A 7,783-nucleotide genomic window follows, 5' to 3' on the forward strand; every position below is an offset into this window, starting at 1 on the left:
AGATTTTCCAATTTTTTAAGTCGTAATAAAAGGGCAGTAATAAAAGATGGCGGTATTGTTCCTACTTTTCTAGCAACAAGGAAGGCATATGGTCAACAGGAACGCTGTAAATTTGTAATCCTCAAAGTGATATAGCTAGGAATGGTTTAAAGGGGTTGTCCCGCCACTATACGTTAAATTTTTTTTTTTTAAGCCTCTGTCACAATTTTACTTTACACATTCCATCCTCCCCAAAGATTCCCAGTTCTTTCATCTGTTTCTTTTTCCCTTTTTCAACAAATTGCTCTGCTCGTATTTAAGACGACGGCCACCCTGCACTTTCAAGGGACTTCAAGTCCCATCATGTGCGTGTCCAAGCGATAGGCTGTGAACCACCTACATGTACATCTATATTCTCCCCTGTGTCCTTCATGTGAGGGCGCACTCCCAGTAGATGCAGGGGAACAGGCGGCTCCGCGGCACAAATTTGCAAACATGTGCGACAGAAGACAACGGCAGGACTACAAGTCGTTACCAGGGGATGGGGGAGTAAAGAAATGAAGGTATGGTGATATAAATGATTTTGATAACTGGAAACAGGACAGAATTTTGAATTTCATAAAATTATGGAAGTGTATTAAATGAGGAGAAAAAGATTATGATGGGGCAATGTTTATGACGGACAACCCCTTTAGTGGATTTGTTTACAGAATCAAATTGTATTTCATTTGCATCTATCCTTCCTTGGAGTTTGTATGTAATATATTCAGTGGAAAGGAATGTCAAGTTCTGAATCGGTTTATTTTATGAACATTTTAAAAACAATTTCCAAAATGCAGATCACAAAATAAATAAACATTTGTAAAAGATTTCCAAACTTTACAAAGTAAATACAAACCTACATTGACCTGGAACTTGTCCTATTTCATGCTGCATGCAGACTGTGCCAAACTCTGCCAGAGATAGTTTTGCTTTATGGCAAGTTGGGAAAATGAATGCTGACACTTCTCATTGGGCAGATGAAAATAGAGACTGTAATACATGACTGAGAACTTAGGATCTTTACACTGGGAAACCCTGTATGGTTATAGTCAATAGAGGACTGGATGAGTTTTTATCATCTCATGTTGGCCAAGGGGACATGTGGTCCCCTCTTCTACATATTGGTTGGAGGTGGGTTGGTGTTATGGAAAACCCCTATATTGTGTTACCTTTATTTTCATTGTCTCTCATCAAAGTCCGTAGGAGACTTGTCAGCATTTTAAGAGCAGATTTTTGGTGAATTGGCAATGAAAAAAATAACAATGTTATTATGGACTTTACAGTTGAAGCTCCTTTAAAAATGGAATATAGTTTCTTATTACTGTTTTTTTTTTTTTTTAGAAGAAACCTTTTATTTAGCACTATTCGCTTTTAAAATCTGGAACCACATTAATACCTTATAAAACTGCAGGTGGTATTTTTTTATAATCACTTTAAGTTCATATACCCTCAGAGGTCCTGTAATGTCTAAATCCTCAAATGGTGGCTCTTTGAGGATCAGGATTCTACAATCTATAGGCCTTCACTGCCCTAATGCGTCAGTTAGTAGGTTAAGCAATAAATAGCAGAGACATTTCATTCAGAATGTAGGCTTTGTTAGTTCTGTGGGCTTAAAATATGGTAAAACGATCCATCGTTGCTGACACTACCCTGAATTATATGTAATAGGATGAACTCCAAAACTTTCTTGTATTATATAGGGACAAAGCAATGCAATCCTTGTTGATCAGAAAGCACAGAGAAATGTGGAACATAACAAGTAGCCCTGAGAAAATGTTCAAGTTACATTATCTTATAGGATATGTTGCATAGCTACAGCATAATGGTCTTCAAGTCCTACAAGACTTGTCATTAGTTATTTTGTTTCAAAATACATGCATGTAGTCTTGTAGTCAAAGCTGCCAGGTATGCATGCTACAAGTTTGAAAAGTATCATGGAAACACCAATTCTTCTCTTTTTGGGCTCCTACTACTGTTTGTAGCTCACAAAAAGTTAGTAGACCAAACCCTCACCATCTTTCTAAGCCAACCTTTAATTGGTCTGCATAGCACAGCTCGACCTAAAGGAAATCTACCTAGTATTGTACACCAAGCACACTCACATGCCGCTGGTGTGTGTCCCCTGCATCTTAACTTACCTAAATCTCTAATTCATCACAAGAAGGGAAAAAAGAAAGAAAAAGAAAGAGCGCGGGGGCGCTCGATGTGTAGGATTTTCCAGATGATGGGTGAGTGAAAAAATGGTTATGCCCTCACCTTATTGTGTTGCGCTGATGGCGCAACTCATGTAGATCGCATGTCAGGTAGTCTATGGAACTTGATGCAGCCTTGATGGGAGTCGTCTCGGTAAGGATGCCGGTAAAAACAGTGGTAAAGGTTGATCTCTATCACTAGAGATCTTAGTGACTCCTTCTTTGGTTTTAAAGTACAAAACCTGGGCGCACTTTGTTCCAACGACAATTTTATTGTTCCAATTAAAATAACATATTAAAATATGTGGAAAGGCAAGACGCGTTTCGGATCCGAACGGGATCCTTCCTCAGTTGCATAAAAAGTGTTCGTACATGGAGTTCTATATATACATATTGTTTTGGCGCGTACACGGTGAAGAGACCGGGGTACGTTGCTGCAGGCATATAAATCAATAACTAATATGATCGATACACACACGGATAAAATGTATAAAAGAAGAATAGTATAAATAGTTATAATCAATATAATTAATATAATTAAAATGGATAAACAATTAATAATAATGATAATAATAATGAATAAAGGTGTTTGTAGCTCTACCTGTTACTGATCGGTATGCTAGATAAGACTTAGGTATCGATCTGTGCCTATCTTACTGCTGGGAACTACTAAAATGGCCGATGTGTGGAGGCAGGACTACAACTACGGAAGCCTGGAAGGGCCAATGTTCCTAGTGATTGACAAGTGGATGTTCGTGCCCTGGAAAGCGTGCATAGATGTGAAGCATGCGAAGCTGAAGAGAGCCTATTACGAGGGTAAGTATATAAAACTCGATATTAACTTGGTGGATGGGAAGTGTATGGGTTTAATGGAGGTATATTATATAGTTATTATATATTTATATAATTGTGCAGAACTGATATTTTTTATATATATAGACAAGTGATTGTTCTAGAAGTATAATTAAATTAGGATCGTTTCAGTTACTTCATTTAAACCAAGTGGTCTCAGTGTTTTAAGTTTAAACATCCAGTAAATTTCTTTGCGTTTGAGGACTTCAAATCTATTAGAGATCTCCTCGTGTACATGGTCAATTGGGGTAATATTATATCTGATATCATTCTTATGTTTTATTTCCATGTGTCTGGATACACTGTGTTTTTTATTTTGGTGTTGAATGTTAAATCTGTGTTGGTTAAGGCGGCAGTGAAGGGGTTGTGTGGTTCTGCCTACATATTGCAGTCCACATTGGCATTCAATTAGGTAAATGACAAATCGGGATTGACAGGTCATGTTGGTTTTAATGCAGAATTTCTCTTCCGAGTTATTGGAACCAAAAGTGGTGGTTCCATGGTTAATGATTTTGCAGCATTGACAGTTTTTGCTAAAGCACTTGCTAACTTTCTGAGTGGAGTTGTCTGGACGTATTTCTTTTTTCAATTGTTTGGGTACACTTGGGGCTAGTCTTTGCTTTAGTGTGGTGGCTCTTCTATATGTAAATATTGGTCTAGCCGAGATATGTTGTTGTAAATAAGGATCGTTGCACAGAATGTGCCAGTGTTTCTTAAAGACTGCCTCTATCTCCTTGTGGTTCTTGGTGTAAGTGGTGATGAAGCGGGTTTCTGAGGCTTTCTTTCTTTCTTTTATTATAGTATCAGTATTATTGTTCCCCTCCTTTCTGATTGGTCTGAGGCACTCCGCTTGTGAGTATTTGCTGGCTCTGTTGAAGGCGTCTTTTATAAGTTCTTTGGGGTAACCTTTTTCCATGAATCTGCTCTCTATGATCTGGGCTTGTTTCTTGAAGGTTTTATTGTTGGTACAATTTTTCCTTATTCTAAGAAACTGACTATAGGGGATATTGTTCAGCCATTTTTTGTGATGGTTGCTCTTGAAGTTTAAATAGCTGTTGGTATCAACTGTTTTGAAGTACGTTTCAGTGATAAAGTTGTGTTCGTTATGTTTAATAATTAGGTCTAGGAATTCGATTTCTTCCTTTTGGACATTTAGTGTGAGTTTAATGCCCCATTCATTCTTGTTGATTTCCTCGACGTAATGGATCAAAGTTGATTTTTTACCCTCCCAGACCATGAACAAGTCGTCAATGAATCTGAAGTAGGTTATAAGGTGTCCTTTATGGATATCCTCTGGTGTAATGTATAATTCTTCAAATGTCCCCATAAAGATATTGGCATATGAAGGGGCTACTCTGGTCCCCATGGCCGTACCTTTAATTTGGTGGTAGACCTTGTCTCCATATTCGAAATAGTTGTTAGTAAGTATGAATTGAAGACATTCTAATAGAAAGATTTTTTGGTCTTCTTTTATACTTGTGTTTTTTTCCAGGCATAGTTCTACGCACGTAAGTCCAATACAGTGGTCAATATTACTGTATAGGGCTGTTACATCCATAGTGACCAGCCAATAGTTACTCTGCCATGATAATTTTTGTAGTTTCTGGATGAGGTCCCCTGAATCTTTAATGTAACTGGGTAACTTGGTAACAAGAGGTTGAAGGAACAGATCTATGTAGTGGGATAAGTTACTTGTGAGACTTTGAACATTAGATACTATAGGGCGACCAGGGGGTGCAGTGGGGTTTTTGTGTATCTTGGGGAGGTGATAAAAGTATGGTTTATTTGGTTGAGTGATGGATATGAATTTTTTCTCTTTCTTGTTCAGGTATCCTTTTTGATATGCAATTTTTATAAGGTCGGTGAAATTCTTATTGACGGTCGGAAAGGGATCTTTTGTACTGGTTTCATAGTACTCTGGGTCTGATAGAATGTTAAGAGCTTCTTTGTGGTAGTCTGCCCAATCTTGTATAACTAGCCCTCCTCCTTTATCGGCTGCTCTTATGGCGATGTTAGGATTTTTTTCCAAGTTTTTTAAAGCTGCTTTTTCTAATGTAGTTAAATTGGTATGAGTATTGCTGTGTTGTGTTTTTTTATACTTATGTTTGTTCGAGTTGGATAAATGGGTATTTTTGTTTTTATTTATGTTATTAAGGTCATGGGCTACCAGGTCATGAAAAGTTTTGATATGATGACCCTGGTGCTCTAGTGGGTAAAAGGTGGAGGGTGGATGGACGTCTTGATGTACATATTCATCTGGATTGGTGTCGTATACTGATTTATAATCATTGGAATTATTTTTTGTTTTCAGATTAAAATGTCGTTTAATGGTAATTTTTCTAGTAAATTGGTGGAGATCTAGGAATAAATCGAAATCTTTTGATTTGTTATCTGGGCAGAAGGAGAGTCCTTTTTCTAGGAGACTTATCTCATGAGTATTGAGAACATGGGATGATAGATTGAAAATCTTAGTTTTTTGTTGTTGTGTCTTGATTGTGGACCTCAAAGGGTGGGTTTTCTTTTCTTTGGGGTGTTTGAGGATGGTGCTGATTCTATTCTTTCTTTTTTTGCCTCCTCTTTTTCCTCTGTATCTTTTTTTCACCGATTTCTGGGTTATTGGAAAAAACATGGTGATCGGTTTCATCGGAGTTTTTTTGACTGTATGGTTCAATGGGAGATGGTCTAAAAAATCAGTCTGAGGGATGGTGGATTCGATATGTTTATTGATTGGCTGTAGAAACGGTACCAGGCACCCTTTAGTGTTGTGTGTATTGTCAATGATGATGGGTGCGTTGTTGGAGGGGGAGGCGTCTTCATGTATGGATATTTTGGAAAGATCAAATGGGGGTGATGTTGTTGTGTCGGATACTATAATGCTGCTATTTTCAAGCGGTGTTAGAATTTTTTGGCTGAATTTCTCATTCCTTTCCCTAATAGTTTTCAATCTATTCATGAAGTCCCTATGCCTGGTTCGAGGAGATAGCGTCTTATTGAGTGGTTCTAGTATAGGTGGAGGTGAAATGATGGAACCTACGCTGATGTGGCTCGTGTCAGCTGTAGGGTTGGTAACCTCAATATTAACGATGCTGGCTGATGCCCTTTCTGTGGGTTTCATTTGATCTGTGCTATTGTCGGTTGGTTTAGGCGGATTGTTTGTTGGGATGGGGACTCTGGTTTTTTTGTTGTAATATGTGGTGCTTTTAGACTGGTCACTATGTTTTTTTGGTGGGTGTAGAGTCCTATTTTGATGTGTGGTGGTTACACTGTTTTGAAGTGTTTTTTCTGTCATATATTTTCTGTTGGTGTTGGGGTGTATGGCCTTATTGTCGTTTTGATGTTTGTGATTCTTATATTGTGATCTGTAATTGTTAGATTTTTTGTCTGCTCTATCGCGCTCTAATTTGAGTGCTTTTTTATTTATAATAATTTCTTCTGATCTGCTTATTCTTAAGGAGATGTTGAGACAGATGTGTTCGAAATCTGGGTGCAGTTGGTAAATATTGAGCTGTTCTAATAGCTTGTGAATATTTCTTTTGCTTTCGTGATACAATACTAATCTTTTGTTCTTAATTAGTTCTATACAATTTTTGGATAATGTATCAAGCATGTTATTCCAGTCATCTGTGTATCTTTCATCGTCAGGGAATGTGGACGGAATACTAATCCTAAGTCCCCTGGGTGCAATGAGTTCTTTGTTATAAATTTCTAGAAACATAATGTCTATCTCCTGAAACATTTCATTTTTCAATTCTTCTTCTAGCTCATGAAACAATTTGCGCATTATATCATAATCCATAGAGGCATTAATGTCAATTTCATCATATACATTTTCAGAGAGCCTGGAAAAAGTATAAAAGAAGACCAAAAAATCTTTCTATTAGAATGTCTTCAATTCATACTTACTAACAACTATTTCGAATATGGAGACAAGGTCTACCACCAAATTAAAGGTACGGCCATGGGGACCAGAGTAGCCCCTTCATATGCCAATATCTTTATGGGGACATTTGAAGAATTATACATTACACCAGAGGATATCCATAAAGGACACCTTATAACCTACTTCAGATTCATTGACGACTTGTTCATGGTCTGGGAGGGTAAAAAATCAACTTTGATCCATTACGTCGAGGAAATCAACAAGAATGAATGGGGCATTAAACTCACACTGAATGTCCAAAAGGAAGAAATCGAATTCCTAGACCTAATTATTAAACATAACGAACACAACTTTATCACTGAAACGTACTTCAAAACAGTTGATACCAACAGCTATTTAAACTTCAAGAGCAACCATCACAAAAAATGGCTGAACAATATCCCCTATAGTCAGTTTCTTAGAATAAGGAAAAATTGTACCAACAATAAAACCTTCAAGAAACAAGCCCAGATCATAGAGAGCAGATTCATGGAAAAAGGTTACCCCAAAGAACTTATAAAAGACGCCTTCAACAGAGCCAGCAAATACTCACAAGCGGAGTGCCTCAGACCAATCAGAAAGGAGGGGAACAATAATACTGATACTATAATAAAAGAAAGAAAGAAAGCCTCAGAAACCCGCTTCATCACCACTTACACCAAGAACCACAAGGAGATAGAGGCAGTCTTTAAGAAACACTGGCACATTCTGTGCAACGATCCTTATTTACAACAACATATCTCGGCTAGACCAATATTTACATGTAGAAGAGCCACCACACTAAAGCAAAGACTAGCCC

Source organism: Engystomops pustulosus, chromosome 7 (genome assembly GCF_040894005.1).
Source record: "Engystomops pustulosus chromosome 7, aEngPut4.maternal, whole genome shotgun sequence".
Classification (NCBI taxonomy): Eukaryota; Metazoa; Chordata; class Amphibia; order Anura; family Leptodactylidae; genus Engystomops; species Engystomops pustulosus.